The sequence below is a fragment of the Nicotiana tabacum genome, chromosome 4 (genome assembly GCF_000715075.1).
Source record: "Nicotiana tabacum cultivar K326 chromosome 4, ASM71507v2, whole genome shotgun sequence".
NCBI classification, from domain to species: domain Eukaryota; kingdom Viridiplantae; phylum Streptophyta; class Magnoliopsida; order Solanales; family Solanaceae; genus Nicotiana; species Nicotiana tabacum.
In genome coordinates, this window is record NC_134083.1 from 107486193 (window position 1) to 107504387 (window position 18195).

At 37.0% G+C, this 18195-nt stretch overlaps 1 long non-coding RNA gene across 3 annotated transcripts; it reads left to right on the top strand.

The window, feature by feature from the left end:
• Nucleotides 1-12356: 12356 nt before the first annotated feature.
• Nucleotides 12357-15086, top strand: LOC107775007 (uncharacterized). Of its 3 annotated transcripts, none has more exons than XR_001645623.2 (5): nucleotides 12358-12737; nucleotides 13296-13422; nucleotides 13531-13804; nucleotides 13892-13996; nucleotides 14648-15086. It is a non-coding gene; the product is annotated as an uncharacterized LOC107775007 (long non-coding RNA). The 3 variants fall into 3 exon arrangements; XR_001645624.2 differs by having other exon boundaries at nucleotides 12359-12737; nucleotides 13579-13804; XR_012708893.1 differs by having other exon boundaries at nucleotides 12357-12737; nucleotides 13296-13804.
• Nucleotides 15087-18195: the final 3109 nt, after the last annotated feature.

Below are 18195 nucleotides of genomic sequence, written 5' to 3' on the forward strand. Positions count from 1 at the left end.
GGTTCTCCATAATGACAACTTCTTTAATTTATAGCAATTTGCGGTTTTGGCAAATAAATTTTGAGAGAGAGAAAATATCCCTATTGTTTGTGTTTATAAATAAGACGAAAGAATGTGTCCGTCCATCTAATCTATTCATACATGGCATTCCATGAACCTCTTGTATATATATATATATATTGTCAGGACCCAAAATCTCAATTGCGGTGTCGTAACGGCGTCTAACGTTCACTTGTTAGGCAAGCCAACATTAGTACACAATTAATTATTTTTAGACAATTGAAAGCAATATAATAAGAATTAAAGTTGTAAAGTTTCAAAGTAGATATAATAACTCTCACACCAACTAGCCAAAACTCGGAATCTGGTGTCACAAGTACATGAGCATACTAAAAGTGCTACAACCTATGTCTGAATGAAAGTACAACTGTTTGAAACAAAATAAACAGTAAATCAAGACAAGGAAGGGGACTACAATCGTCGTGCAAGTCTACCTAAAGTCTCCAGATGTAGATATGATCCGAGCAGAAGCACCACTAGACATCGTTGCGACCAATACCAGAATCTTCACAAGAAGTGCAAAAGTGTAGCATGAGTACAACCGACCCAATGTACTCCGTAAGTGTCGAACCTAACCCTACGAGGTAGTGACTGGGCTATGATAAGACACTTACTAAAAACATGTGCAGATATATACCTAAAGCAAATGAAATAACAAGTAGAGCATTTAAAATAATAACAGGGAGGAAACATGTAAAAAAGGATTAAGATAAGAACGGTAAGTACAAAATCACCAAGTATCCTCTTTCTGAAATGAACAACAATGCAACTTTTCACACCCTCTTCTCACCCTTCTAGTCACAACAATAACCAAACAACCTACTTCAGTATCCACAAGAACCTGCAAGTAGGTAGCCAAACAGGACCAAAGATACCCCTAGTTATCCCCTGCCATCCTCATTCACACTCAACTCCACTCAATATTCCACCTCTGAATCCAGAACCCACAAGAACCTGGAAACAGAGTCCTCTTCTCAGAATAGGGAGCCTTTCTGCTCCCTCTTTGCTAACATGTTTGCTCAGTTTTGCAGGTACCTTCAATAGACTTAGCCAATTGATGCACTTTTAGTGTGTGGTATTAGCATCTATGATGCTCATTCTGCTGAAATTGCATCAATTCATCCAAGTCCCTCATGACACACTCTTACTCACTGTCCAATCACACAACTGTTGAACACATGGTTGTACGAGCATCACATCTCAAATGCACACAAATAACAGTCACCAGCAACTTCAACTCCATTGCCCTCTTATGCCATACATCAGCCACCACCAGAAGACATCAACAATGCTGACACTCCACTACCAGTCAGCCTCCTACTCATCAGTTCCTCAACACCGGGAATTACCTAGGGGACCAGTCCCCCTGACTTGTTCAGTGCAGCCACAAATGTCTAGCCCCAGAATTCAGAAGACACCACTAGCAGGCCTACAGGATCTTTGGGCAACCGAAGCAGGACAATGCTTACTCTTTTATGTCAGAAAGATCAGACAGCAGCATCATTTCAGTCCAATTCTATGGACCTTTTTGTTAGCTATCTTCAACCTGGCTTTCTTTGACATCAATGTCAAAGCAAGGTTGAAGATAGTTCCCCCCACTATCACATGTATTTTGCCTCACCTCATAGGGATCTTCTACTCTTTTGTTCGATGTAGAATTTGTTGTATATGGAAGATCACCTTCCAACTCATTTGCTTAGTAGATTTAGGATTACTAGTACCTTTTGGTATAGCTGACCTAGGCTTACTTCACTCTGTTTTTGTATACCCGGGTGACTATCATTGTTGGATAGACACTTGGCACATCACTATAGGTCTAACTTACCATAGCATTCAGGGCTCACTTGGTTGTCAGAATAGGATGACTAAGTGGTCTTTCATTTCAGGAGGTCAGGTTTATGTCCCCCTCCATTGTTGTACTTTATTGTTTATATATGAAATCAGTCCTAAAAAACAATGCAACCAAATAATTCACAAATCCGGAAACCAAGTAAAATAATGAAATTATCAAATGGCACGGCATCACCCTTCGTGATTTTACTCTCATCCTCACCATGTAATATGATAAATACAAAGGCACGACATCACCATTCATACTTTTACTCTCATCCTTACCATATGATAATGATATGATAAAAGAAATGGCAGGGCATCACCCTTCGTGCTTTACTCTCATCCTCACATGATATAACAAATGAATAATAACAAGTGCACGGCATCACCCTTCGTTCTTTAATCCTCACATTCGCTCATTCAATGTTAACAATATGCAAGTATGGCACGACAATACCCTTCATGCTTTTTACTCTTCCTCACCAAGCAACAATAACAATCCAAAGTATCAAACAAGATTGAAAACCAATTTCAACTTCAATCGTGATGTTATGATATGCAAATTCAACTTCCAATATCCCAACAACTTCAAATTAATAAATAAACACGAAGTGGACTATCAAAGAATAACAATCTAACTAATGCATAGAAGTCATGGTAAAGAAGCAAAATGGTACAATATATCAACTTTCAACGGCATGCTTTAACCCATGACGACGCATATATACTCGTCACCTTGCATATACGTCATTCCGACGCATAGTTTACATAGCAAATAGACCAACAAATCCTAATTCTCTCAAGTCAAAGTTAAAAATAACACTTACCTTACTCCGCAACCAAAGCAATCAATCAACCTCGGCCTTGCCTTTCGAACAAGCCTCCAAATCAACTGAATCTAGCCAATTATCGAACAAACAATTCAAAATAATCTTTAGAAACTATCCACGAATGAAAAAAGTTCAATTTGATCATTTTTGAAAAAGTCAACCCCGGGCTTGCTTGGTCGAAATCCAAGACTCAAACCAAAATCCGATTATTCATTCACCCCTGAACCCGGTTATGTGATTTGTTTCGAAATCCGACCTCAATTTGAGGTCTAAATCTCAATTTTACAAAATCCTTAATTTTTCTCCAACATCCCTAATTTCTACCATAAAATTCAAAGATTTAATGTTAAAAACTCATAAAATGTAATGGAGAATTGATAGAAAAAGAATTAGAGTTGCTTACCAATGAATTTAGGAAGGAAAGGTTCTTCAAAAGTCGCCTCTAGAGTGTTTGGGGTTGCGAAATAATGTAAAATGAGCTAAGTCCCGTTTTTCCCCTCTTTTACCCAGTTGCAGGTGTCGCATTTGCAAACACTTATTTGTAAATATGATACCTGCAAATGCAACACACTGATCATAAGTGAGCTACCTAAAGCGTTGACTGAATCGGCCTGAAACTCTGACTGAATCAGCCTGAAGCTCTGACTGAATCAGCCTGGGAGGATGGCCTCTACCAAATGAACCCCTGCCTCCAAACGAGGCACCACCGAAACCACCAAAGTGACAAGGCCTCTTCTCAGATGTCGTCTCTCTACCCTGACCACGAATCCTCTCGATCCATCTAGCAATCTCTACAACCCGAGTAAAGAAAATATCATCCTCAGTCTCTCTAGCCATTTGTAGCCTAATATCGAAAGTAAGGCCATCTATGAATCTTCCCACCCTCTCCCTCTAAGTAGGGATCAAGATAACTGCATGGTGAGCTAAATCCACGAATCTGGTCTTGTACTGGGTAACAGTCATACTACCCTGTTATAGGCGCTCAAACTGGCTGCGGTAGTCCTCTCTCAAAGTAAAAGGGATGAACGTCTCCAAGAATAGTTGTGAGAACTGATCCCAAGTGAGCGGAGGTGAACCTATTGGTCTGCCTCAAACATAGTCATGCCACCACCTCTTGGTGCAGCCGTACCATATGAAATACTGCAAAGTCAACTCCATTGGACTTCATTATATCCATGTTGAGCAGTACCTCATAGCAATGGTCTATGAAATCATGTGGGTCCTCAGAAGGTGTACCACCAAATCGAATAGTAATAACTTAGTGAACTTATCCAACCTCTTCATCCCCTCAGAAGACATCGCGGGCATCTCTCCGGACTGTATAGCAACAATATACTGAACTACTATAACTGGTAGAACTGTAAGAGTCTGATAACCGTGATCCATCTACTATGGTGTGTGACTAGCGGGCGTCTAGGCTCCTCCCCCATCCTGAGAGACAGTTGTTGCCACAGGAAATGCACCGGTCTGGGGCACACTCTACATAAGTCCCACTAAGTAGACTAGAGTATCTTTAAGTACTGGGATATCAATAAACCCCTCCGGGACCCGAGCTGGTCCAACTGGCATGGTCTAAACAGGGACCTTCTCCTCCTGCTCGATCTGAGGCTCTGCAATAGGTGTTGTTGCACGTGCTCTAGGCTGAGCTCTGCCCTTGCCTTTGCCTCTATCTCTGCCCCGACCTCTACCCCTGGTAGTGGCAGCAACTTGGGGCTCCAGCTCCTGACGCCGTGGATGTTGTGCATGTCCTCACCATCCGTGAGAGAACAAGAATAGAATGATTCAAATTTCAGCGACAGAAGAAAGTCGCATGATAGAGTAAGAAAGAAGCGAAATTTTTCCTAAGGCCTTATAGCCTCTAGAAGATAAGTACAAACGTCTCCGTACCGATCCTCCAGACTCTACTATGCTTGCTCATGACTCGTGAGACCTAGGCAACATAGTGCTCTGATACCAACTTGTCACGACCTGAAATCCCAATTGCGGGACCGTGATGGCGCCTAACGTCCACTTGCTAGGCAAGCCAACATAAGTACACAACTAATTATTTTTAGATAATTGAAAGCAATATAATAAAAATTAAAGTTATAAAATTTCAAAGTAGATATAATAAATCCGAAATCGACTAGCCAAAACCCAAAATCTGGTGTCACAAGTACATGAGCATACTAAAAGTGCTACAACCAATGCATGAATGAAAGTACAACTGTTTGAAACAAAATAAATAGTAAATCTAGATAAGAAATGGGACTCCAGGGATTGCGATCGTCATGCAAGTCTATCTCAAGTCTCTAGATATAGATATGATTCGAACAGGAGCACCGCTGGGACAAATACCAGAATCTGCACAAGAAGTGTAGAAGCGTAGCATGAGTACAACCGACCCAATATACTATGTAAGTGTCGAGCCTAACCCCGACGAGGTAGTGACGAGGCTATGACAAGACACCTGCTAAAACCCTATGCAAATATATACCTAAGGCAACAAAAATAACAAGTAGAGCATTTAAAATAATAACGGGGAGGGAACATGTAAAAAGGGATTAATATAAGAACGGTAAGTACAAAATCAACAAGTATCCTCTTTCTGAAATGAACAACAATGCAACCAAATAATTCACAAATCCGGAAACCAAGTAAAGCAATAAAATCATCAAATGACACGGCATCACCCTTCGTGCTTTTACTCTCATCCTCACCATGTAATATGATAAATACAAAGGCACGACATCACCCTTCGTGCTTTTACTTTTATCCTCACCATATGATAATGATATGATAAAAGAAATGGCACGGCATCACCCTTCGTGCTTTACTATCATCCTCACATGATATAACAAATGAATAATAAGCAATCAAGTGCACGACATCATCCTTTGTGCTTTAATCATCACATTCTCTTATTCAATGTTAACAATATGCAAATATGGTACGGCAACACCCTTCGTGCTTTTTACTTTTCTTCACCAAGCAACAAAAATAATCTAAAGTATCTAGCAAGATGGGAAACCAATTTCAACTTCAATCGTGATGTTATGATATGCAAATTTAACTTCTAATATCCCAACAACTTCAAATTAATCAATAAACATGAAGCGGGCCATCAAAGAATAACAATCTAACTAAAGCATAGAAGGCATGGTAAAGAAGCAACATGGTACAATATATCAACTTTCACCCGCATGATTTAACCTATGGCGATGCATATATACTCGTCACCTTGCATATATACCGTCCCCACACATAGTTCACATAGCAAATAGACCAATAAGTCCTAATTCCCTCAAGTTAAAGTTAAACACGATACTTACCTCACTCCGCTATCAAATCAATCAATCAACCACGGCTTTGCCTTTCGAACAACCTCCAAACCAACTCAATCTAGTCAATTATCGATCAATCATTCAAAATAAGCTTTAGAAACTACCCACGAATGAAAAAGGTTCAATTTTGATCATTTTTAAAAAATCAACAAAAGTCAACCCCGGGCTCGCTTGGTCAAAATTCGAGATTCGGACCAAAGTCCGATTACCCATCCACTCCCGAGCTCGATTATGTGATTTGTTTCGAAATTCGACCTTAATTTGAGATCTAAATCTGAATTTTACAAAATCTCTAATTTCTACCATGAAATCAAAGATTTGATATTAACAAACCCATGAAATGTAATGGAAAATTGATAGAATATAAATTAGAGTTACTTACCAATGAATTTGGGAAGAAAATATTCTTCAAAAATGGCCTCTAGAGTGTTTAGGGTTGAGAAATAGTGTAAAATGAGCTAAGTCCCTTTTTCTCCTCTTTTACGTACTGTTCGCAAATATGATGCCTGCAAATGCGACACACTGATCGCAAATATCATGCATAAAAGTCACAAATGCGACATATTTCTCGAAAATGCGATACACCCCTCAACCGCTAATGTGAGCTAAGCTTCGCATATGGAAGCTGCCAGCCCCGAACTCTAAATCGTAAAAGCGACTCAATAGTCGCAAATGCGAACTCCCAGAGTCTCCAAATGCGATCAAATATTCGCAAATACAAAGTACCAACCCACTAGGCCCTTATCGCAAATGCGATCATTGGACCACAAATGCGAGATCTGCAGATTGACACCAGAACCAGCATTGCACCAGCAATCCTAAAACCAACCAAACTCATCTGATATACACCTGAAACTCACTCGAACCCCTCGGACTTCATACCGAACATACACACAAGTGTAATAACATTATACAAACTTGCTCGCTATCTTAAATTATCAAAATAATATCAAATAACAAGAATCGATCATCAAAACTTAAGGATTTTCAACTTAAACTCAATTTTCATAATTTCATACAAAATGCGTTGAAACACGTTCGGGTCACTCCATACCCCAACCAAATATGCGTACAAGTCCAAAAATATCAAACGAATCTACCAGAATCGTCAAAATACGATCCGGGATCGTTGACACAAAATATTGATCGTGGTTAAATCTAGTCTCATTTTTAGTCAAAATTTTTATTTTTTCAAAATTTGACATAAAAGTTAACCGAAAGGCGACACGAATCATGCACGCAAATCAAGAAATATCAAATGAAGTTATGAGATGTCTCAGAACATAAAAATTAAGACCGGTACTTAAACAACCTATCGGTCTTCACATGTATCTACTTAATATGGTCACTTAATTCATGTGACCTTTGGCATGTACTTTATATCCAATAAATAGGATACTTTTTGCCTATGGAAGAACATACTTGAATAAGCTTGATGAAATAAGAAAAGCCTTCTCCTTCTCTCTACATCTATTATTTATTTTCTAGTTTTATATTGCTCTATTTTGTATTAATTTCAAAACCTGTTATCAGCAGGAGTCTTATCACTACCTTCGTAGTGAGTTATTTTCTTCTTAAGTTCTCGTCTCACTTACTAGGTACGAGTTGTTGTTTTACAAACGTATTAATGATTGTTTGCTTGTTATTACATCATGTTCTTTTTAGTTCACTGTGCATTAGTCATATTCATACTTAGTCTGGTCTTTATGGCTTTTTAGCTTCAAGAACATCTATGTATCATATTATAGTATTTGTTAAACTAGCCTATTCTGCTATTGCTATTCTTTACTATCTTCAATGTATTCATCATCTGCCTGTATGAACTAGTGAGTTTTAGGCTAAATGCCTAGATAGCCCCTTAAACTTAACATTATTTGAAAGTTAGACATTTTAACGTTGCAAGTGATCAAATAAACACTTCAACTTGGCAGAAGTGTGTCGCTTGAATACTTGGCTTTGTGAGACCAGCTACGGGCCGGGAAACATACTTTTGTTAAGTACAAGAGTCTGTACAATTATTTAATTTAAAAATTGTGTCAAGTTTAAGGGGTTATCTAGGTATTTGGCCTCTAAAAATCTATGTAACGTGCTTTGTGCTAAAACTTGGCAAGGTAATATTATGGAGGTTTGTACCTATTTAGGGAAGTTTAGACAAAAACCACCAAATTATCTTTAAAATTCATAATTCAAATGCCAAAATCGAAGTTAGATTCATGAAAAATAATCAAAATCGACTTAAGAATACTTAACCCAATCCATGTGGTGAAAATCCTCTCCAAAATCGCCCAAAACTGTGCTCCAAATCTCAAAATGTGCAAAAATATGACCAAGCCCTCGATATATAGCTTCTGCCCAGGCATCTTCATATTTGTGATATCCCAGCCACTTTTGCGGTGTCGCTTCTGCGACTAATTCTCCGCTTCTGCAGAAATAACTAACCAGCCGATCTCTCGCACTTGCGGAATATGCTCCACTTCTGCAACTTCGCAAGTGCGAGGAAAATGCTCCGCATCTGCGCTCCTTCCGCTTATGCGCCCACGCTACCGCACCTGCGCCTTCGCAGATGCGATGGATTCTCCACATCTGCAAACTACTGCCCCAGCTCCAAATTGCGCTTTTTAATTTAAAAATTGTGTCAAGTTTAAAGGGCTATCTAGGTATTTGGCCTCTAAAAATCTATGCAACGTGCTTTGTGCTAAAATTTGGCAAGGTAATATTGTGAAGGTTTGTACCTATTTCACTACTAGAAATTCGGTAAAAACTGACCAAGGTCGACCGACCAACTTTGGTCGGTCAAAAAACCGACCAAAAAACCGACCAAAGTTGGTCGGTTTTTCAAAATATTTTTTTTTAATTTTTTTTTACGAAACCGACCAACTTTGGTCGGTTTTCTTTGGCGCAAAAATACGGAAAACTATTTTTGAGTCCCGCAAAATTTATGTTTCAAGAAACCGACCAACTTTGGTCGGTTTTTTAATTAAAATAAATATTAAAAAAACCGACCAACTTTGGTCGGTTATTTTTGTGCGAAAATATAATTAAAGAGTATAAATCAAATAAAAGATATTCTTAAAATAAAATGTATCAATGATCTAGTGGTAGAATAATATCCTGCCACAGTACAGACCCCGGCTTTGTGAGACCAGCTACGGGCCGGGAAACATACTTTTGTTAAGTACAAGAGTCTGTACAATTATTTAATTTAAAAATTGTGTCAAGTTTAAGGGGTTATCTAGGTATTTGGCCTCTAAAAATCTATGTAACGTGCTTTGTGCTAAAACTTGGCAAGGTAATATTATGGAGGTTTGTACCTATTTAGGGAAGTTTAGACAAAAACCACCAAGTTGTCTTTAAAATTCATAATCCAAATGCCAAAATCGAAGATAGATTCATGAAAAATAATCAAAAGCGAGTCAATAATGCTTACCCAATCCATGTGGTGAAAATCCTCTCCAAAATCGTCCAAAACTGTGCTCCAAATCTCAAAATGTGCAAAAATATGACCAAGCCCTCGATATATAGCTTCTACCCGGGCATCTTCGCATTTGTGATATCCCAGCCGCTTTTACGATGTTGCTTTTGCGACTAATTCTCCCCTTCTGCAGAAATAACTAACCAGACGACCTCTCGCACTTGTGGAATATACTCCACTTCTGGAACGTCGCAAGTGCGAGGAAAATGCTCTGCATCTGCGCTCTTTCCGCTTCTGCACCCATGCTACCGCACCTGCGCCTTCGCAGATGCGATGGAATCTCCACATCTGCAGACTCCTACCCCAGCTCCAAATCGCGCTTATGCGCTATGCCTGCAGTACCTGCGGCTCCTCACTTGTGTCTAAATTTCCCGAGGTGCGGTCACATGAGAACCCAGCCAAAACCAGCATTAACAAACATGTTCCCAAATGATTCGAAACGCAACCAAGCCCCTCGGGACCCCGTCCAAATATACCAACAAGTTCCAAAACACAACACGAACCTATTCGAGGCCTCAAACCACACATAACAACATCAAAACCACGATTCGGAACTCAAATCAAACTTTATAAACTTTCGAACTTTCAACTTCCAAAACTCGTGCAGAACTATATCAAATCATGTCGGAATGAACTCAAATTTTGCACACAAGTTTCAAATGACATAACGAACCTATTACAACTCCTGAAATAACAAACTGAACCCGATATCATCAAGGTTAACTCTCGTTCAAACTTATGAACTTTTTAAATCTTCAAATTGTCAACTTTCGCCAAATAGTACCGAAACCTTCCAGAGACATCCAAATGCAAATCCGGGCATACGTCCTAGTCTAAAATCAGCATCCGGATCTAACGGAACCACCAAAACTTCTGATCCGAGGTCAAATACACAAAAGTCAAACTTGGTCAACTCTTCCAACTTAAAGCTTCCTAGTTGAGAATCATTCTTCCAAATCAATCCTGAATCACCTAAAAACCAAAACCAATGATTCACACAAGTCATAATACATAATAGGAAGCTACTTAAGAATTAAAATAGCTGAATGGAATGAAAATTTCATAACAACCGGTTAGGTTGTTGCATTCTCCCTCACTTAAACATACATTCGTGCTCCATTACAAGAAAAGTGTCATTTACATGGGGATTTTACATAGAAATTTTTTCTGCAGGTAATACATGCAGATTTTCATGGGAAAATCAAAAATTCCTAAATATAAGATTATTGTATTTGCGAAAATAGAATTCCCAGGAAATTTCGCAGGTATATTTAGCGCCATCTAGCGCGAAAATAACACTTGGGAAATTAGTTGGAATTCAATACGCATATACCATATTCGCAGGTAAATTCGCAGGAACGAGAACGAAAAAATAATAAAAACTTTTCCTTTGATAATCTGCATGAATATCTCCAGGTAATCTACCTGCGAGTTTTGCTAGGGATAATCACATGGGGTTTTACATAGGGATAGTATTTACTTGGGAAATTACTTGAGGATATTATTGTTGCGAATTTTGCTGGGGATCTATTCTTGGGGATTTACCAAGGGATATACGTACCTGTGGAATTACTTGGGGATATAGTTGATGCTATTTTAGTTGAGGATTTGTTCTTGGGGATTTATTTGGGGATATTACTACCTGCAGAATTACATGGGAATAAAGTTGTTGCGATTTTAGATGGGGACTTATTCTTGAGGATTTACATGGGGATATATATACTTACGGTATTATTTGGGGAATTTCATGTGTTATTGAGTCACGTGAAATACATTGTAGAAGTATATTATCAGCAAATAATTGACTTTTATGATATCTTTCTTTGTATTACGAACGATACACTTCGCCTACTCCATGTCTACTAACGCTCCTCTCCAGAGCGTTTTATTTAAAAAATATTATAATTAATGATTATCAAGGAGTAGAGGGACTCGCTGTTATAGTCATTATCGTCGAGTAAACTGACTATAAAGGTGATATATTAGTTTATATAAGCAATATATAAAGAACAAGATGATTATCGTCGAGTAAACTGACTATAACAGTGATATATTGGTTTATTGGTTTATAAACCAATATAAAGGTGATATAAGCAATATTTTACTTATATAAACTAATATATCACCTTTATACTTAGTTTTCTCAACGATAATACTTATAGTAATCTTACTATCATTGAGGTGATGATGTTTTGCCATATATTGCTTTTGGCCTCGATGACAGTAAGATTACTATAAGTATTGTTTTATTAATTATAGTTTTATCTTATTAAAATAATTCTTTTAGTGAGAAATTATTTATTTATTTATTTATTTCGAACACAATTCTATATACAACGATAAATCTCACTAAGACATCCAATCAATTACTCTTTGATATTAAAAATCACTGCTAGAAACACAACATTTTTCCACGGACAAATTGTTAGTGGCAACATGTTCATGGCTTATTTCATTAGGGGTTTGAATGTATCTATTTGAGAATGATTTTATCATTTGAGTTCTTGTCTTTGTAACGCCCTCATTTTTATAAAATATTATATACATTAATTGACTATTTTTTTAATCATGTATATGTTGTTTAAAATATTTTCACCCTTTCTTTAAATTTAAGTTTCCATGTCATTTAAAAGTTATTTTGTTAATAGAATTGATTTTCTTTTATTTAATTCAAATATGTATTTGTATTTAGTTCATTAGATACTTTAGAATGTATTGCTTAGTTAACTTATGAAAAAATAATTTATACTAGTGACAGACCTTTAAGGAGATGTAGAGATTTTCTAAGGGCCAATAAGACAAATAGAAATTAAAAAAAAGAATCTTATGGGTCTAGTATATATATTTTAAGAGAGTAATGACTATTCTTTACCCATTCTAGGTAAAATAGGGTTATAGTGTAAATTTGTAAAGCATAATCTTTTAACTCTAGATAGAAAGAACTTTCTAGGATTTTTCTTTGGGGGATTCGTTTGGCAGCCCCCCTTATCTCTCAAAGTCTTGTCCTCCTCCTTCATCTATCAAACACCATTGAAGAGCTCAACACATATACATGCAACTCTTTTTCCATCATTAAAATTTAAGTTTTAAAATATTAAAACATATTTACTTACCTATTGAAGGAAGATTTGGATTTTACCTTCAAGAATCAAGATGGAATGAGCTTATTTTGGAAACCCTAGGTTTTGGATTTTGTGGAGAAACTCTCTCAAACTTGCAGTAAGTTTCTTACTCTATCTATATGTGAATTAGTATATCTTTTGCATGGTGAATTTTAGTCATTTAAAATCAGAAATTTAATCCCGTTTTTGAATTGGACAGCAGTTACTGTTTTGGGCATAACTTGTTCTCTAAAATTCGGATTGGGGTGATTCAAAAGGCTATAAAAAGATAAGAGATATATCTACAATTATTATAATAAGATGTCCAGTTCTGTGGTTTACTACCTCAAAAATCTGCTGCAATACAGGGCAAAGGTGCTGCCTAGATTTGCTCCTTAAAAATTGTGAATTGTAGAGACCCATTGACATATAATGGCTGGACTTGCTTTGAGGATTTATATTTTTTTAATATTTTATTGAGCTTTAGAAACTTGAATTATTCATTCGCTTTATTTTGTTGGAGTTAATTGAATAGCTTGAGTCTTGGTAAAAGTTTCCTTTACTTTAAGTTATTATATTGGTTGTTCCTACTTTAGTACCCTACTTGCTATGACTAATTTAGAAGGTATGTTTTCGAACATTTTGATTATTTATCTACCATTGAGGGTTTATGTAGGTTTGATCCTCATAAGCCAGTTATTGAAGGCATTGCTAGTTGCATTCGTAGTAAATTTGAGCTGGCTAAACCTTCTTGGAAGAAATTCCCACAACCTACTCGGGATATGTGGTTTGAAGAATTCAAGGTAAGGATGTTTATAATACGATTCATGTACAAATGTTGGTGTGTAAGTTTATAGGACCGATTCAGATTTTATGTTTATATGTGTTGTGTTATAAAATACTAAATTTAGATGGCTCCCTCATTATAATGATGCTATACAACACAATTTTGAGAAAAGGGCATCTTCAAGAATGATCCAACTTTTTCAAGATGTTAGAAAGGACTTGTCTGTGATGAAGCCAAATTGGATAGGTGATGCAGTATTCAAGGAGATGAAGGAGCATTGGGAGTCTCCTCAATTTAAGTTAAAGTCGGAATAAAATAAAAAGAATCGCGGTGCAAATGCAGGTGCCTCGGTTCATACAGGTGGTTGTATACTTCATCGCGTGATTTGGAAGAGATTGGTAATATATAGTTTCTTTTTAATTTATTTTTTCTAGTACATAGATCATATAAATGTTGATAGCATACATATCTTCCTTTAATTACAGAAGGAAGCTACTGGAAAAGATCCTTCATTTTTAGAATTTTATTTTCACACTCATCGAAAGGAGAAAGATAAAAGTTGGATAAATGAGAAAGTTGAAGGTGCTTATGTAAGTCTTCCTTCTACAACATATATGTATTGAAATTATTTAACTGTCATTACTCTATTAAGTTGATATATAATTGGTTGTTTCAAGAAGAGCAGAGAATTTAATAGTCCAACAAACTTATGCACAAACTTGCTTTATGTAATTAATATGCCTTATCAGGGCCTAGGCAGATCTTTAGATTAGACCATTATGAAAAACATAAAATAAAAGATAGAAAAGGAGATAAAAAAAAAGGAAGTGGACAACTAGCCATTATTTTATTGTAGTGATAATAAGCAAGAGTAATATTAATCTTTCTAAATTGGGCCTACTAGCTTTATCAAATTAAAGCTTCTGATTGAACCATTAACTTAAGCATATAATTGCCTTTTAAGTGACTTGATAGTGTAGATATATTTTTATACTCGTCAGCCTATATTAGTTAATCCCGGAAAACTAATTATATTGGACTCTATTCTTAAGTACCCTTTTTGGTTTAATTCAGGTAAACATCTGATTACTTGTGTGGAGTCTTTGCTCCATTTTCTTTAGTATTCTCCAGCCCAATTAAAATGTCAGGGAAAGATGTGCTTAACTGCTAGCAGTTGTCAAAATTATTAATATTTGTTTTAATGCAAAATCACTAATATTTGTTTCAATGCTTTTGTGCAGAATAAGTTTGAAAAAAAGAAAGAAGAATTATTAGCTTTCCTAAAGTGCATCTGTTGATGGAGAAACTAATTCAGCTAGCGAGCTATCTCAATTAGGTGAAATGGATATTTGAGTGCTATCAGTTGGTAGAAAGAAAAAAGGAAGAGTTGCAGGTCTTGGCTCTGTAGATGAGTATGATTAGGATTGAGATACTTGGTAGTACTATTTAAGATTTACAGTTAAGACTTTTCATTTTCATCTTCGGAAGACAATCAAGATTCAGAGTGACAATGATGATAACAACAACTCTGTAGATGAGTATGATTAGGATTGAGATACTTGGTAGTACTATTTAAGATTTACAATTTAGACTTTTTATTTTTTTCATTTAGGAATTATCCATTATTATTTATTAATTTATGCATCATATTTTGGTTTTATATTGCTTCAGATTTGTGCAGAGTTGTTTGTTTGAAAAAATAGGATTAATATCATATGTACATTGAATTGTGTGAAATATAATTTGGGACTAAATACCGATAAATTTGCTTTTAAAAAATATACAAGTTACTTGTGGATTTTCATGGGGAAGTGCCTAAAGCGAAATAATCTTTTGTTGGGAATTTACCTGCAAATATACAGTACATGGGAATTTATATGGGGACTTTGTTAGGAATTCTCCTACGAAATTATCACATCAAATTCCCATGAAATTCCCCTTTCCCACAGAATTTTTATTGAATATTTTCTGCAAATTTACTTGGGGGTTTTGCTGCAGAATTACATGCGAATATTTGCCCATGACAATTCCTAGGAAAATTTCTTTCTTTTACAATTTTTTACCAAATTTTACTTACGATTTTTTGGTATTTCTTGCGGAAAAGTCCGAAAGCATTTTACATTGGGATTTAACATTCCCAATTAATGCACCTGCGGCCAATTTATCCCCAAGTAACGTACCTGGGGACTTTAAAATTCGCAGGTAATAGTTACCCACGACCTTTATTCCTGCGGATTTATGTTTGCATGAAAATCCCCAGGTATATATTTTACCTGCGAATGTTTCATTAAAATCCCTAAAATAATTCCCATGTAAATGAAACTTTTCTTGTAGTGCTCGAACGTGCCAAGAGTCATTTCAAAGCCATCAAATCACTGTGTAAACTCACCTTGCACATACCTGGGGGTGATCCCGCGTCACCCCAATCCGTATAAGTCACAACCTAACTGAAGATCTTCTCTTCAACATTAGTCCATAAACCTTAGAATCAAATCCGCTTCGGAATCCATTACAAGGCCTGATTCTCACATTTATACACTGTATAAGTCCGAACAAGCTGTATTAAGCCATAACCATAACCCAAGATGAAATCACATGATATAACACATAAATCACATACTCGTAGCAATAATTTTCGATTACAGTAGCTGCTCAAAAATAAATCTGGTACCGGTAATAAACCTCATATCAAATTAAAACCTCATTGAAAACCTTAGTATATTGCCGATGATGAAAGAAACATGCAGAAACTCATAACCACTCATCATATCAACAAGTCATGGAGCTCTCTCGCTTGATAAGATCCATTACCAAATTATAAGCTGACTTCCTATATTATCCTTCAAATTATACCGTAATCAAATCCGATAGAACTCATTCCAGGTCCAATGACCTTGTCCCATCAAATACAGGCTACTCTAGTGACATGTCAAACCAATACTACCTAGAGCCACAAACCGTGCGATCCACGCGCCAATAAGCAACAACTCAAATGTACCCAAAAATAGAAAATGAGTCAAATGAGAGAACCGTCTTGCAAGCTTGACAGATACCACCACAAGCGCAATGCTAGGAGCCCATCACCCAAAGGAGAACCAAAGCACACGAAATCAACACAAAAGATCATATCCCAGCATAACTTCACCGCGATGTGTGACCCAATTCAAACACCGGTCCACATGAAATACCTCGAGTCATAATGCTCAAAATCAACAACCATACGCAAATCAACATCAAATACACTAAGTGCATGACCATAACCATGGAGAAATGAATAGCACAATATACCACAACCCGGAAAGACTAACCAAGGTGCAATCAACCCTTCAACACCCCAAGAGCCATCTCGCAAATTTTGCCACAAGACCGAGATAGAACGCACCATGTGTGCAAATACCCAACCAATCACAAGCCATTGTAGCATAAAAGAGCCATACATGGGACCTAATAGACACGAATAAGATCAACTTTAACCGATGCCATATCCTCCAACAATAGTTGTGCTGAGTAAACAAATCCGACCCGGTTTAGAATACACATCTTCATTAGTCCTACCAATGGGATCCAAATCGATTCCTCTCGAAATGAGTTTATAACCTATCCGCAACACATACCATCAGCTGGCTAACTTGGCCATATTTTGCAGTCTGCAACCAAGAAACAATCTGCCTCTGAGATTCCCAGTCTCCAAACCACAAGAATACAAAAGAATCACTAGACCTGATCCCATCACCACCACTCAAATAACTGACACATCCTTCAAACATAATCATTATACGAGAAATACTTCCATAATTCTTTTGTGCCATATAGCAAAATCCGAACATCAATAATCGATCAACAAGGCGAGTACCGCACTACCAATGAAGCATCCATAAATCAAAACACAAGGCGCCTTCTGAAATGCACACCCTTCTCAGGTAATACCAAATAGTACTAGCATTCATGTAAACATCTAAGACTGTCCATACTGTCTAAAGTTTATAACCTTTCCTTCAAAACTGAACCGCAACCTAGTACATGCAAACCTCAATCCCACACGACGCACCGCATCTATCATGCTATCATATGAAATACGAGAACCCCATTATCAACTCTAAGTCATAAGTAGAATACATACTCGATCAGTCAGAAACCTTCCACTTGAACCCATCCAGGAGAAAATCACAACACGCAAGATACTTCTAATGCCGATAGAAAATATCCACCTCAAATTGTGGTAGAAATTATCGAGAACTCTACGAAACCCATATGCACATAACCAAGCCATCAGAACTGAATCTCTCTAACTCAACCAAGTCACGCAGGTCGCCAAACCCAAGAGTATTGCCACAAAACACCTGTAGAGACTCACCACATCATAAACCAAAAGAACCGATTATACCCATTACCATGCTGATCTGATAAACCTCCAAGTTGTTCTATTTCTCCGAGTTCCTCCCGAATTGCCTTTAAGTTAAGACTTCTCCTTGCAAGTACACTACGACCCTTAACCCAATGCTCACCACAAGAGATCTCAGCATGAAACCACATTACCCTAAAGCCCATAAGCCGATGTATTTTCTCTTAAGCACCCCAAAAGTACCACACCGAGACACTCACTCTGAAAAGACCTTTTGTGAATCTAAAGTTGTTTCCTTAACCTCTCTGATATTGAAATGTAGAACCTCTAATGATACAGATATACCGCCAATCCTAACACCACCCAGTACAATCTCAGGTCTTAGCTTTTTTACAAATTCCCGAAATTCCTCAAACTCCACATATGAATCTTAAACTCATCGGAACG